At 39.4% G+C, this 16,639-nt stretch overlaps 1 non-coding gene across 1 annotated transcript; it reads left to right on the plus strand.

The window, feature by feature from the left end:
- Positions 1-8,055: 8,055 nt before the first annotated feature.
- On the plus strand, positions 8,056-8,162 carry LOC136207613 (small nucleolar RNA R71). The gene has a single exon (XR_010676745.1). It is a non-coding gene; the product is annotated as a small nucleolar RNA R71 (small nucleolar RNA).
- Positions 8,163-16,639: the final 8,477 nt, after the last annotated feature.

The raw sequence follows: 16,639 nt of genomic DNA on the forward strand, positions 1-16,639 counted from the left end.
TAAACTATTCTACATATTCATCCCTATCTAATGGGATATTTTTGGCCTTAATACGATCAATTTGAAACTGCACGAAAGTTTCACGTTCCGGTGTAGACAAAAATTGAGGCCCTGCTCGAAAGACACGTTTCACAAGTCCTTCGCGCTCCAGAAATTCATAGTCAATTGTCGGAAAGAATTCATCATCACTCCAGGGAACATCAATAGTACCCTTTGAACCGAGAATTATTCCACAGATTATATTGCCGAACCCAATCTTTTTATCTTTGGATCGAGAGGCGGCGACAAGACCTTCCATCAGAATTTTGGAAGAATCCATTGCATTTCCCTGGAATATATCTCCAAGAACATATAAATCTGTGTCACTGACCACACTACTGAATGTGCGCCCGAATAAACTGTGACACAGAAATTTGTGTAAATACAGCATGGAGTTGGAGCGAAAAGAGTGATTATAGGCGAGTTTTGAATTGAATCGCCAGAATCCAGTGAGCATTCTCCAAATGTCCGAGGATGTCATGTCTCGTCCAGGATGACGTTTGATTGTATCCCTCGGGGGAAAATCAAACCAAGCATGCAACTCAGGATAGCCGAAAGTGAAGATTTCGCCTTCTCGACGAAAACTGAGACGTACTCGTCGTTTATTAGTAAAACGCACGGTATAGAAGAATTTGAGTATCCAGTCGCCTATTATCGGAAATCGCATTTGGGCGAATTTTGTCCACCCTAGGCGCTCCATATAGCGGCTCATGTCATCAGTAATTCCAAGTTGGTTGTTAAGGAATTCATCCATATACAACATTCCGGTGAAGAATTTGTAACGGTGATTCCAATAACGCCTACCTTCATCGTGATTGAAGATAGGAAAAGGCGCCCCATATCGCTTGGATAAGTCTGGGCGTTTGTTGATTGAGGCAGCATTGTGCCTAGGTGATTTGTATTTGGTAGGCATGGTACAAAGTTAGTGTTACTTTAACAAAGAACGGTGTTTGTGAAGAAAATCAGAGTTCTGACAAAGATAAAAAGAATTGGAACAGAACCTGAATCCTCTAAGATTAATTTATAAGAGTTTAAGATGAAAAGAGGTATCGTTTTAATTATGAAAAGGTATAAATTGCACCTTTCGGGAATGAAAAAACTTAATGTTTCAATTGCCAAGAGGTTTGTCGAAAAGGTTAGAGTGTTTCAGACCTGATAGTGCAGGAAACACGCGTGTCGCGACCGCGAATGGCAAAGCCGCGGTCGCGACACACTGATTTCCTTTTCGGAAATCAGGCGTCTAAGCTATCTCCCGATTCACGGTAGAGAATTTAAAATTCTCGGTATGAACAGAGAAATTCGAACCTGTTTGTGACATTCTTAAATAAAGGGATTCTCGTCTAAGCTATCTCCCGATTCACGGTAGAGAATTTAAAATTCTCGGTATGAACAGAGAAATTCGAACCTGTTTGTGACATTCTTAAATAAAGGGATTCTCGGCAGGGAATTCTAAATTCTCGGCAGAGAATTGCCTGAAACTTCAAATTCATCTTAATTTCCTAAAAATTAAATCTAAAATCATGAAATATAAATATTTTATGCATTTAAATCATAACATAAAGTAATCTAATCATAAAAATGGCATTTTGAAAAAAAAAATAATAATAAATGAACAAAAATGTATAAAAAAAAATAATAAAACAAAATAAACTGTGTAAAATAAACTGAGTAATTCATACGTCAGATAATCTTGTTACGAACTCAATTCCTAGTTTGGAAATATTTTCGTAATAGATCTTACATCGATTACCATTAACTTTGAATCGAACTCCGGTAGGACCTTCCAGTTCTAAAGAACCGTAATCGAATGTTTTTACGACTAAATATGGTCCTAACCATCTGGACTTAAGTTTTCCTGGAAATAAACGAAGTCGTGAATTAAATAACAGCACTTTATCCCCAACATTAAAGTGTTTGACTTTAATTTTGGCATCATGCCATTTTTTCACTTTTTCTTTATAAATCTTTCTATTTTCGTAAGATAGATGACGTAACTCATCTAACTCATTCAAATTGAGCAAACGTTTCTTACCTGCTTGTCGTAAATCAAAGTTTAGTTCTCTAATAGCCCAATAGGCTTTATGTTCTAATTCGACTAGCAAATGACATGTCTTACCATACACTAAACGGTACGGAGTCATTCCTATTGGCGTTTTAAATGCAGTACGGTATGCCCATAGCGCATTATTGAGTTTAGAAGACCAATCTTTTCTAGAAGATGAAACCGTTTTCTCGAGAATCCATTTGAGTTCTCTGTTTGATATTTCCGCCTGACCATTTGACTGAGGATGGTACGGCGTTGATACGCGGTGGCGTACTCCATATTTTTTCATAAGCGTTTCAAAACTCTTGTTTATAAAATGAGTACCGACATCACTAACGATAACTCTTGGACAACCAAATCTACAGAATATATCGTCAAGAAAATTAACGACAACTTTAGAATCGTTTGTCGGGGTTGCAATTGCTTCAACCCACTTCGAAACATAATCGACGGCAACTAATATGTAAGTTTTACCATTGGAAGGGGGAAAAGGTCCCATGAAATCTATTCCCCACATATCGAAGACTTCAACTTCTAATATGGTTGTGAGGGGCATCTCATCTTTCCTTCCTAGATTTCCTGTTCTTTGGCACTTATCACAACGAGTAATAAATGAACGGATGTCCTTAAACATCATAGGCCAAAAGAAACCGCTTTCAAATATTCTAGCAGCTGTCTTGTTAACTCCATTATGTCCTCCATAAGAGCTAGAATGACATTCCGACATTATGGATTCGTATTCATTTTCACCAACGCATCTCCTAATTATCTCGTCACCACAAGTCTTGAACAAAAAGGGATCTTCCCAAAAATATTGTTTAATATCGAAGAAAAATTTCTTCTTTTGTTGGAAATCTAATCCTTCCGGAACAATATTGGCTGCAAGATAATTAGCAATATCTGCATACCATGGTGACATGGCACTTTTTATTTGATAGAGGTGTTCATCAGGGAAATCATCTCGTATACCGGTAGTTTCACCTATAGGACCGTTTTCATCTTCAAGTCTCGATAGATGATCGGCGACAAGGTTTTCAACTCCCTTTTTGTCTTTAATTTCTATATCAAATTCTTGCAACAATAAAACCCATCTAATTAGACGTGGTTTTGCATCCTTTTTAGCAAATAAATATCTTAATGTTGCATGATCAGTATAAATAATAACTTTTGAACCTAATAAATATGACCTAAACTTGTCACATGCAAAAACTACGGCTAACATTTCTTTTTCTGTTGTGGTGTAGTTTAATTGTGCACCAGACAGTGTGTGACTTGCATAATAAATGACATGAAGTTTCTTATCCTTTCTTTGTCCTAAAACACATCCGACAGCTAAGTCACTTGCATCACACATAATTTCAAATGGTAGATCCCAATCGGGTTTAGCAATAACAGGTGCACTGACTAAAGCTGTTTTCAATGTTTCGAATGCTTTAACGCATTCTTCATTAAAATCAAAGGTTGAATCTTTCATGAGTAAATTAGTAAGTGGTTTGGAAATTACAGAAATTTTTTTGATAAATCTTCTGTAAAAACCAGCATGTCCTAAGAATGACCTTACTCCCTTAACAGAAGTTGGAGGGGGTAATTTCTCTATTACTGAGGTTTTTGCTCTATCTACTTCTAATCCTTTTTCAGATATTTTGTGACCTAAAACAATTCCTTCGTCAACCATGAAATGACATTTTTCCCAGTTTAATACCAAATTTGTTTCTTCACACCTAGACATAACTTTATCCAAGTTTTCTAGGCACGAATCAAAAGAATCTCCATAAACTGAAAAATCGTCCATAAAAACTTCCATGATATCTTCAATGAAATCATTAAAAATCGCAGTCATACAACGTTGAAATGTTGCAGGTGCGTTACATAGACCAAAGGGCATTCTCCTATATGCAAATGTTCCGTAAGGACATGTGAAGGTTGTTTTATTTTGGTCATCCGGGTAAATGTATATTTGAAAGAATCCGGAGTAACCATCAAGAAAACAGTAGAAAGCATGACCAGCTATCCTTTCGATCATTTGATCAATGAAAGGAAGAGGAAAATGATCTTTCCTAGTTGCTTTATTTAAATTTCTATAATCTATACAAACCCTCCAACCAGTGGTGGTTCGCGTAGGTATTAATTCACCTTCTTCATTCCTTACAACTGTTATGCCTCCCTTTTTAGGTACACAATGGATTGGACTAACCCATTCACTATCCGAGATAGGGTAGATGATTCCATTGTCCAGAAGTTTAGTAATCTCATTTTTTACTACTTCTTTCATGTTCGGATTTAGGCGTCTTTGCCTATCCGCTTTAGGTGGCTTATCTTCTTCTAAATGAATTCTGTGCATTACAATGCTCGGATTAATACCTTTTAAGTCTGAAATTTTCCAACCCATACTTCCTATCCTATTTCTAACAACTTCTTTCAATTTCTCTTCTTGGACTTGTGTTAATTTGTTAGAGATAATAATAGGTAGAGAATCGCCTTCGCCTAAGAAAGCGTACCTCAAATGACTTGGTAATTCCTTAAGTTCTAATTTAGGTGGAACTACAATTGAAGGTTGAACTGGTCCATCTTCTCGAATCAAAGGTTCTGGGTCTTTATCTTCTAGTTCCTCACTCATTATAGGTTCTATTATTTCTTCTTTTTGAACAATGTCATTTACACATTCTTCAATTAAATCAAGTTTCATACAAGCGAAATCCTCCATAGGATATTTCATCGCTTGATTCATATCAAACTCAATCTTATCATCACCTATTCGTAAAACTACTTTCCCTTCCGACACATCAACTAGAGCACGTCCCGTGTTCATGAACGGTCTACCAAAGATTAGCGGACAATTTACATCATAAGCAAAATCTAAAATAACGAAATCGGTAGGAAAAATAAATTTGTCAACTTTAACTAAAACATCCTCAATTATACCATATGGTCTTTTAGTGGTTTGATACGCTAATTGTAAAACCATATTGGTACGTTTGATGTCTTCTTCTAAGCCTAACTTATTAAAAATAGATAATGGCATCAAGTTAATGCTTGCTCCTAAATCATAAAGACAACTTGGTAATTCTATATCGCCCAATTTACACAGAATGGTAAAACATCCGGGATCTTTGAGTTTTGTGGGCAAATTGCTTGACACAATCGAACTGCAATCTTCAGTTAGCGAAATGGATGAAATTCCTTCCCAACTGATTTTCTTTGAAATTAAATCTTTGAGGAATTTACCATAATTGGGAATTTGCGTAATTGCATCCATAAACGTTAAATTAATATGCAAATTTTTAAGTTTGTCTAAAAATGTTAAAAGTTGTTTGTCATAGTCCTTGTTGCGGACTTTGTGTGGAAAAGGTGGTTTGGGTACAAAAGTTTTTGAACTAGAGTCAATCGGTGCATCTTTTTGTTTTAATGTATCTTCTTTGGGCTTTGGTAAATCAGTTCCAGGTAAGGTCGAATTTCCGGGCATTTCCGGGCCTAAGTAGTTTTTCCCTGAACGAAGACTGATAGCCTTAACATGCTCTTTCGGATTTTCTTCCGTATGGCTTGGAAGACTTCCCTCTTTGCGGGATAGAATTGATTTAGCGAGTTGTCCAATTTGAATCTCCAAATTATGGATGCTAGATGATTGGTTTTTAATAAGCTGATCGAATTTATTCTCGATCCGTTTAAAACCATCGTCGTGATTACTTATTTTTCCGCTCATAGCATCAATAAATTTGTCGATTTTAGAAGATAAAGTGTTGGTGTGCCCTAGTTCTTAGGCATTGGTTCAAGTATATTGTATTATGCTTTTTGATTATTCTTGCATAGATACACTATTTGTGTTACATTAATAAAGGCATTAATCTAGTTCATTTATATCTTGTGCTATAATATGAATAGAGAATCCATTGATTGATAATCGTAAAACCATATCCCAAGTCTATTCTATCATGGGAATGATTAGGACCACAGACTTGTATATTCGATGACTGTATGGTAGTAATTGATACTAGCCATAGCACTTGATAAGTCAGTTGTGAATATGGGTACATGTTGTATACATGTGACTGGATCGATCCGCTCGAGAAAACTACATGGTGGTTGTGTCATTAGTTATTCTTAAGTAGGTCTCTAACTATCTTCAGACCAGATTTCATTATAATATCAATATGGGATCCGGTTCACTTTGACATACGCCTAACAGGTCTGTAACAGGATGCTAAATACGGGTATGATTGGGTGAACAGGTGAACACGTTGGTATTGATATTGAAGTGATGGAATTACCACTCATGTAATAGTGAGATGATATCACAGGCCACTTGATAAGTGAGATTGATAAGTGTGTGGCCACACCCTGATAAGTAGTTTACTTATCTGTTTCATCAATCTACTTAAGATCAAGAAATATCATAAACATCAGAGAGGATGACAGCCGCCATGCCTCTAGTTTATAATATCGATATCAAATGGTAAAAGAAGTTAAGAGATAACTACAGGGTCTCTGCATCTTTAGACTGCTGAAACTCTGTCTTGGTTAGGGACAGTAATGGTTTGTTAGAACCCACTTATTGTCTGTGGACCGTGAGCCCACTGCTAACTAAGGACAGTCCCATAGGATCGTGCACATCGAACATCTGAGTTAGAACTTATAGAACGGTACATTGGAGAGATGAAATTAATTAATTGGTTGACAGTAAAATGTCAAGGTAATTAATTGGTGGTTAATTAATTGATTAATTGGTACTTCGTATCAAGGTAATTGATTAATGGTTTTAAGTGTTGGGTATTTAATTGATTAATTAGTTTACGGGATGTAATTAATTAATTTGTAAATTAATGAAATTGCATTCAGTGAATAATTAATTAGATTAATACGTCAATTTATTAATTAGTGTTATTCATTTAATTGGGGTAATTAAATTTAATCTAATCACAACTAATTGCATAGAATAAATACTATTGGTATTTATTTATGTAATTAGATTAGGATTGGATTAGTTTTGTAATTAACCAATTAACCCTAAACCAATTAGGTTTAGGAATACACTATATATATAAATTAAAACACTCTAAAACCCTAACTCAAAAACACAATATTTCGGCCACCACTAATCCTAAGCATAGGATTTTCGGCAAAGCTCCACTAAATTGAGAAAGTGGGATTTTATTAAAAAATTTCCTTTCCTCTCCAGTTCTTCTCCGTTCTTCGGCTAGCACCGGTTCTGACTCAATAGCTGTTCGTGCACCTGACTACGGAGATCTTACTACCTTGTGGATTCTTCAGCCGTCTCTAGAAGAGACAGTCCGGGTATGTCTATATCCTTAAACGGATCAAAAGGTTTTATTTAATCAATGGTTAACGGACAAAGATCAAACTCAAAGGGATTAGAAATAAATTTTAAACCGCAATTCCGCTGCGCTACAGTTGATTAACTGGCCATAATCCCTAACATAAAGTGCTAATCGTGTCTCTGGATTGATTTTGATAATTATTAGTACGATTTTGATTAGCATTAACATTATTGTTATTATTATCTCTCCAGTTAAAGTTAGGATGATTTCTCCAGGATTATATGTATTGGAATAGGGGTTATTAGTTTGGTTTTGTCCTTGGACAAAGTTTACCTGTTCAATTTCACTCATACCTTCGTAATCCACATCCGTTCGGATTGGTTGACCATTAGGATCACACGGTGCCATAAACCTATCAATTTTGTGCGACAAGGCAGAAAATTGGGCTTGCAACATCGCTACTGGATCAAGATTCACTATACCTTTAACTGATGATGTAGTTGAGGATGATGGTTTCGCTGATGGTAGTGTCCACGTTCCGCGGGCCACATACTGCTGTTGATTGCCATTTCCTCTAAAAGTTCTCTTGCTTGGGCAGATGTTTTCTTCATGAATAACCCTCCAGACATAGCGTCCAATGAACCTCTAGTTGTAGGATTTAGTCCATTATAAAATGTTTGCATTAAAAGTTCAGCGGGCAATTGGTGGTGTGGGCATAAACGTTGAAGTTCTTTAAAACGTTCCCAAGCCTCATAAAGAGTTTCACTATCATTTTGAGAAAAAGACGTTAACTCTTTAATGACTCTTGCGGTTTTTCCTAAAGGGAAAAATTTTGATAAAAATTCTTGGGCTAATTGCTCCCAAGTCTCAATTAATGCGGCTGGCATAGAAGTTAACCATTCTTTGGCTCGATCCTCCAAAGTAAAAGGAAAAAGGCGAAGATTGATTGCTTCTGCAGTCACATTTGGTATTTTAAAAGTGTCACAAATTTCTAAGAAATTTGTCAAATGGGTATTAGGATTTTCGTTAGGTAACCCGTAAAACGTTACATTATTTTGCAACATATTAAGCAACGCAGGCTTAATTTCAAATTGGTTTGCATTAATTAGGGGTCTAACTATACTGTTTGTTACACCGGCCACTCATGGCCTAGCGTAATCCATAAGTGTGGCCATAACTTCTGGCTCGGTAATTTTAGTTTTTATTGGGGTTTTGTTTTTCTTTTTCTTTTCTTTCTTGTTCTTTTTAAGAGTTCTTTCAATTTCTGGGTCAATAGGATCTGGTGACGTGCCCGAACTTCGAGAACTGCGCATGAACTTGAAATTTCGCACGAACCGAAACTACCTATAAAACAGAATTTGAAAAATAAATATGTTAGTAATTGAAAATAAATAAAATATAAAAGTTTGAATAAGTATGAATAAACCTAGATTCGTAATAAAACACGAAAAATTTAAAATTTTGTCAAAAATTTTGGCGTTCTCCGGCAACGGCGCCAAAAACTTGTTGAACGATTTCCGCAAGTGCACGGTATACGCTTGTAGTAATAAAAGATATCGATCTCACAGGGAGCGTTTTTTAACAAAACTTATTTACAATCGGTTAAATTTACTTTTAAGGTTTATAATATGGAAAATCGTTTAATCGGTTTTGGTTTTGAAATTGCTAGAATGAGAATTAGATTAGAATGTGAAGATGTTAGAAAGTATCTGATTAAAAATGAATTTGCAAAACAGGAACGTTTTAGTACTTTAGAAAAGTAAACAAGTATTTTTGTTTGCATTAAGCAAAGAAAACAACTTTAAACTTTGTACGAATTATAAAGATGAAATAAATGACGGAACCTCTAATTAATAGGCTTTGAACGCGACAAAACCCTTATCCGGGATAATTGCCCTTAACCAAATTAAAACTCTACCGAGATAATAATTTGCCTAAGTGTTCAACAAAGTTTCCTTGTAAAGATTTTGAATTAAACTACGTTTTAATGAAAACACCAGCAGTCACTTTAGTGGATTGGTTACCATAAGTGCTGCATAAAAATCTATCGAATAGAACGGACTTTATTAGATGAAATATAAATTGATACAAGTTTACAGAGAACATGGAGCATTGAATTCTTCGACGGCGTGCAAGTGAACGGGTTGTCAATCCTTTCCTTGGGTTTCGTTAGAGTTTGTCAGGCTCAGGGGCGAATCCTCTACTCAATCTTCTCGCTGAATCTTCGTAATAGAGACTGGGTCGGTCCACTATCAAAATGTAAACTAAACTGGAACAATGTCTAAACGCTACTGAATTTGTTATTATTTTGTAAACAATGTGTGTACATCATATTGCTTTTGAACAGAATCGAAATCTAACTTCTGAATCACTTGATTCGGAATTTCTGCATAAATTCTACACTAATCTCTTTCTTCTACGCATATATCACACTATATCATTATTATCTTCAACTCTCCATCAACTCTTTATTTATAGATGTTGAAGAGTCTTGATTGAAGTGTCGTGTCCGTTGTGAAGGATCGTGTCCGCTGCGAAAGGACGTCTTTATCCACCCGAACGATCGCGTTTCGTCGAAAACGAAAGTGTGTAACTAGGCTTCTAAAATCTTCTGCTCGTACCGAGAATATTAAATTCTCTACCGAGAATGGGGGAGCATCAATTGTACTTCGGACGAAGGGAAAAAAGGCTGAAGGACGCGTGTCGCGACCGTGAATGGGGGGGCCGCGGTCGCGGCACAGAGCTTTTTCGGTTTTTCAGCTCTCGTTCGTGTCCTCGACTTGGCGTTATTAATTTTGGTCGTCTTTGACTCCTTTTGTAGGGCTTTTCTTCTATTTTTGAGCTCTTTTTACTCCTATTTGGATTTTACCAAATATTTATGTACCTTGCACAAAAGAAACATATTCGAGAGTAAAAGTATTCTAAATAGGTATGAATAGCATAAATTCGTAGCAATATTGATGTAATTATTGATGATATTTTAGGTATATTTTGGGCTTAACAATCCAATAACTCGGTCAATTCGGAGGAGAACTTCATGAGAACCCTAATGAACATCTTGATAAATTTCTTATGTGTGCCGATACTTCTCGGCAAAATGGTGTCCCGGTTGAGGCCATATGTCTAAAAAATTTTCCTTTTTCTTTTACAGGCCAAGCGTTGGAATGGTTGCATTCGTTGGAGGCGGGATCAATTACATCGTGGGAGGAGCTTGAGAAGGAGTTCCTTTCCTACTACTTCCCGCCGTCCAAAACGGTTAAGTTGAGAAATGATATCACTTCCTTTAGGCAACTTGAATGCGAGGCCCTTCACTCAGCTTGGGCTAGGTTCCGAAAGTTGCTCCGAAATTGCCTGCATCATGACATCCCCAAGCACGATCTTGTAAGTACCTTCTATCATGGTTTAACTCCCACTAATCGTGCAACCGTGGATTCTGCCACAGGTGGGGATTTGTTTAGGAAATCGGCAAGCGAGGCTTATGAACTTATCCACGAGTTAGCTAGAAAAAGCGTCCAATGGCAAGAAGATCGGCTTACCGGACCCTCACGACATCAAACATTTTCCATGGAAGACGAGGCTCCCAAAATCTCCATGGTTGAGATTAATAAGAAGCTAGATGCCTTAATGGCACAAATGAGCCTCAAACAATCCGCATAAGTCCTTATATGCTCGCATTGCGGTGGTGACCATCATGGTCAAGAGTGCGACGTCGGTAGCCCTTTTGTCGGCGATGCCGAGAGCGTAAGTTATGTAGGGGGACAACCAAGGTACAATTCTAATTATAACTCCTATCATAACCTTAATGCTTATCACCACCGTAATAATAATAACAACAGATGGAGGCCTCAACACCAACACCCGAATTTGTCTTATGGCAACAATCAAAATGTGTTGAAGCCCTCATCCGAATTTAATAATGGATACAAGGAGCAAGGTTTGGGTCAATCCCCCAATGCCCAAGAAGGACAAACCTCTCAACCTCCTAGCAACACGCAAGACTCTACGGTAATTAATCTCCTTAAGGAAATATCTTCCCGTTTTGCTGACAATGAGGCTTTTTGTAGGTATTTGGGGCATCAAGTGGCCCAATTGAATCGCCAACAATAAGAGAGAGAACACGGTTCTCTCCCAACCAATACCGAACTGATAACTTGTGGAAAAATCCTTGATCGGAGTACTTCCCTGTGAGGCGCCGTTGGGATCGGCCGGGGACACTCCGATGCCAAAGTCAGTAATATTTCTGAGAATAAACTGTAAGCACAAAAGTGGAGAATCAGTAAGTGTACCTTGATAGCCTAAGGATGTAGGCTTTATATAGCTTGGAAGTCGTAACCTTTGGCAACCAGAAAGTCTCCATTAATGCTCCATTAATGGCGGTTATAAGTTATCCTTAAACTGGCGGTTTAGCTAATTGATAGCTCATTAATGGCCTTTATGGCCGAGTCGGCTTTAGCTGTTACAGTGACGAATCAAGTAGATGAGGAGATCCGCCTTATAGGTTCGCCAGCGGATCTCTTTGAGTGGGATCATGGAGATCCGCCATCCGGATCTCCTTGGGGATTAATACGTGGCGTTCTCTAGGTGAATATCCCTTTTGGTCCTTAGGATAATATCTCAATGTTATCAGAAGCCCCCCCAAAGTTCCCTTAAAGTCCTTTAGGGATTTTGATCTTCTGGGCGCCGTCATGATTACCTGCATTAATGAACACTCCATTCGATGCCAATCGTAGAGTGACACGTGTAAGGAGCGCTCTGTTCAAAGAAAGAAAAGGCGCCTTCTTCTTCCTCCTCTCTTTCCTTCTCCCTCATTTCATCTTCATTTTCATCTGCGTGAAGCTTTTTTTCCTGCGAATTTCGGAGTTCAAAGCTTTTTGATTTCATGTAAGTTCATCTTTCCTTACTCGATTTGTTCTGAATGTTTAGGAGTTCTTCATCATCTTCTAGATCAACTTCGGAGCTTTTTAATTTGACCCCTTCTCCTGAAATAGTAGTTAATTTTAGTTGGACCACTTCGTCATCGGAGAACTCATCTTCCTCCGAGGCCTCTGTTAGCTCTGAGTTAGCTGGGTTGTGTAACTCGGCGCGTAATCGCTATCAGACTCGTTCAACCAGAACTCAAGTTCTTTCTACTTCTGTCTCCGGTGCCGCTCCGGCCGTTAAGTCTAGGTGTTTTCCGGGGGCAATGGCCTCTTCTTCAAATCAACCTAAGAAAAAGAACCCTCGAGCGGAGTCAACTCCGTCTCGTATGAGTGCCGCGGATCTAGCGGATCTGGCGAATCGCTTCCTTTGGATCGATAATTACGAGACTCAGTTAGCCGCAGCCCATCAACGACCCTCCTGTCCGCCTATCGGTTTTCTGACCGTATATTGTAGTCATGTGGAGAGAGGGTTCCGACTTCCTCTCCCAAAGATGATGGCGGACATCCTCTCCTACTTTGATATTACTGCCAGCCAACTACACCCTAACGATTGGTTGGATATCGCTTTAGACTGCTACCTCGCCTCAAATTTAGGAGTGGTTTATATGGGTCGTGTCTTTAGAGCTTTCCATAAACCCTCAAAACGGAAGTCCGAGTCTTATCTCACTTTCACCAAATTCGGAGTATATTCGCCATTCAGTGACAAAATGTCCAATGTCCATTGCTGGGATGAGAAATTCTTCTATGTGAAGATAAAAGAGGGCGAATCACTGGGTTTTCCCTCGTTTTGGAATCCCAAGCCTTTACACATGACAGGCGATATGCGAATATTGACCGATAGCGATGAAGTGGTGGCGGAGCTCATGAAGAAGGTCAAGGCGGATGCATGGACATACGCAGACGCTTTAGCCTTCATGATGAGTGATATTTCGTTGATTCGCCGAGAGGGGGAGCAGTTCATTTACTCCAAGATTGCGCAATTTGACCAAGGTAACTTTTATTTCTTCTTGAACTTTGATTACTTTATTATTTTCTTTGGCAGGGGTTTATCTAAGGCCAATCACGCTATTGCAGAGAAGCGTAGGAAGTTTCTAGAGGCTGAGGCACGTAGGAAAGATCAAGCGGCGAATCCCCAAAAGGATGATGGGAAGCGTCCCACTGGAATAGTGGTTGAACCGCCACTAAAAAGGAGGAAGCATATAGTTACTGGAGGCCCCAAGCTTATGGCGGATGGCATGAGGTCCGCCATGCCTGTAGGGGAGATAGAACAGGTAAGTTGCCTTTTATTTTTATCTGTTCATCAAATTTTGGATCTGAGATTTGATCCTTGAATATTTGTGCAGATGGCGAAGCCTGATCTGGGCGGATACTGGTCCGCCAAGTATGGTGCCCAAGGAACTTTGGAGAATGAGTCTGTCATAAACGACTTAGATGAGGCCCTGGGCCAGTTGGGCGAAGTGCAAAGGAATCAGAACCAGATCCCCGGTTCTATTCATGCACAAAAGGGGAAGACGGAGCTCCTCACGGTAAACCCCTTCACTACAAAGGATTTCGTTTCGCTGAAAAAGTTGTTCTTTTGTTCTTTTCTTTTGACGAAACCGTTTGTTTTTGACAGATGTATACTCGCATACGTGCCATGACAGTTCGCCGTTCCAGACCCAGATGATGTGGCCAAATATAACAAAATGCCTGACGCTAAAGACTACCTCCATGACTATGTTCGGAGATGGATGAAGGGACCCATGGAAGAAAGCAAACCCCCCACTAATGTTGAACTAGTGGAGCTTGAGGAAGTGCCCCCTAAGGCGGGTGAAGAACCGATCAACGATAACGCCCTTCCTCTTGGTCCCACATCTTCCGTGGAAAAGGAGGTACCCTTGGTAGGCGTATCTGAGGCTGTGGAGAAGGAGGCTTCTCAAGCAAGTGCCGCAAGCGAGAAGAGTGCAAAGGAGGATGCTCCCACTATTACTTAGTCGTTTACTTTTGATTTGTAAAAAATCGTTAAGTACAATTTGTTTAATCCTTTATGGCAGCTATTTATGTTACTGTTACGTTTGCGTAAGTAAATATATAGGCATCTAGGATTTATTCTGGAGTAGGTGGCCAGCCATACTCCATAGTAGGAACCTTTGTGAAGGTTAGAAGCTGTTTTATTCCATCGAAGGAAGTAAAGCTGCCTAGGGGATCAATTTGCTACCTGTCTTTGAGGTGAAGTGATCCGCCCGTAGGACTTGTGAATCCTTATTTGGGAAGGATGTAAGAGAGTGCAAAGACCTTGCGTCCAAGGATCGTTTTTAACTCTATCTAAAATGGGGATCATCACAGAGATGGATCCGCCCATGAGATTGATTCTCCTATATCCGAGGAGAAAAAGTAGCTATGAGATAGCAATACTTTTAATGCGGAGAGCGTTGGATGCCCCCCTTCTTTTTAAGACTGGAATATTAATATTGCTGCAAGAAAAACCTTAAAAAGAACATAGAGAATAGAACAATATTTGTTTATTGATAGGAGAAATGCTTCATTACAGTAAGCAGGTCTTATATGTGAGCCTCATTAAAACCTTTAATAAGAAAAACCACATGGGAAAAAGCTTACTAAAGGAAAAAGAGTACTCAAGACCGTATGTACACTTTATTTTCTGACAAGATATTTGCGGAGATTTTGGAGGTTCCATGTGCGCGGCAATATGTTCCCTTCCATGTCTTGAATTTTAAAGGTGGCGAATCCAATCTTGTCCACTATCTGATACGGACCCGTCCAGGTGAGCCCTAACTTGCCCTTTCCCTCTCGAGACTGGATTTTGTCGGCCTTGCGGAGCACGAGATCACCTACATTCAGGTCCACAAGCTTGGCATTTTTGTCATGGTAAGCGGCGATTCGCTGCTTATAAGCCGACATACGTACGTAGGCCTGTTCTCTTCGATCTTCCACTTGATCAAGAATCTCCTTTAACTTGTCACCGTTGTCCTCCTCACAATAGAATGCCACTCTATCACTTGGAACCTGTATCTCAATTGGGATCACGGCCTCTACCCCGTGAGAGAAAGCGAATGGCGTTTCTCCTGTCGCCGTTCTAGGAGTTGTGCGATAGGCCCATAAGACGCTGGTTAGCTGATCCACCCATTTTTTTATCATGCTCCCCTAATCTCTTCTTTATGCCTTTTACGATCATCCGATTCGTAACTTCAGTCATTCCGTTGGATTGGGGATAGTAAACGGAGGCGAATCTGTTTAGAATGCCCAATTTCTCACAGAAAGTTTTGAACTCGCCGCAGTTAAACTGTGTTCCATTATCGGTGATGATGGTGTGGGGAATGCCATATCTTCCCATGATGTTGTCCTTGACAAATTCCACCATTCGTTCGGCAGTGATGGAGGAAACAGCTTCGGCTTCTACCCACTTAGTGAAGTGATCTACTGCCACTATCACGTACTTCTTCTGCCGGCGGGTAGGAGGGAATGGCCCTACTATGTCAATTCCCCAAAGGGCGAATGGCCATCCTTCTATGATGGGCCTCTGGAGATTCTTGGCTGTATGTGATTCATTTGCATGAATCTGACAATTATGGCAAGTTTCCACCAATTTTTGCGCATCAAGTTCGGCCGTTGACCAATAAAATCCTGCTAACCTGGATTTCTTCAAGATTGAGGCGGATGCTTCATGGGCCCCACACGATCCCTCGTGCAACTCCTTGAGGACTTGTCGTCCTTTTTCTGGCAGGATGCATTTTAACCAAGGATGGCTAAAAGATTTTCTATAGAGGCCATCATTGATTATGGAGAAATAAGCCGCTTTTCTGACAATCCGCCGTGCCTCTTCTTTATCCTCAGGTAGAGTTCCACCTAGCAGATATTGGCGAATGGCCGATCTCCAATCATCTTCTACTATTGTGAGTAGGGATACTTCCTCTGAGGCGAAGGCTGGAGCTATTTTAACTTCGAAGGGACATTGTGGATCCGTCCAGTTCTCCTCACTAGAGGCCATTTTGGCTAAATAATCCGCCTCAGTGTTGGATCCCCGGGGGACATGAATCAGTTCCCATTTAGTTTCTTTAGCCTCGAGGTGATCTAACAATTTTTTGACTTCTGCTACATATTTGGCCAAAACATCATCTTTTACCTCGTAATTCTTGATCACTTGATTGACCATTAGCTTGGAGTCACTATAGATCACAATCCGCTCGGGAGTGATTTCTTTAAGTAGGCGTAATCCCAATACCAGAGCTTCATATTCAGCGGCATTATTAGTTGCATGAAAATTCAATTTTGCTGCGTACCATAACTTTATGTATTGGGGACCCTTGATCACAACGCCTATGCCAGCTCCATCCGCCGAGGAGGCACCATCGGTGTACATTGTC

Source organism: Euphorbia lathyris, chromosome 9, assembly GCF_963576675.1.
Source record: "Euphorbia lathyris chromosome 9, ddEupLath1.1, whole genome shotgun sequence".
Taxonomy (NCBI): domain Eukaryota; kingdom Viridiplantae; phylum Streptophyta; class Magnoliopsida; order Malpighiales; family Euphorbiaceae; genus Euphorbia; species Euphorbia lathyris.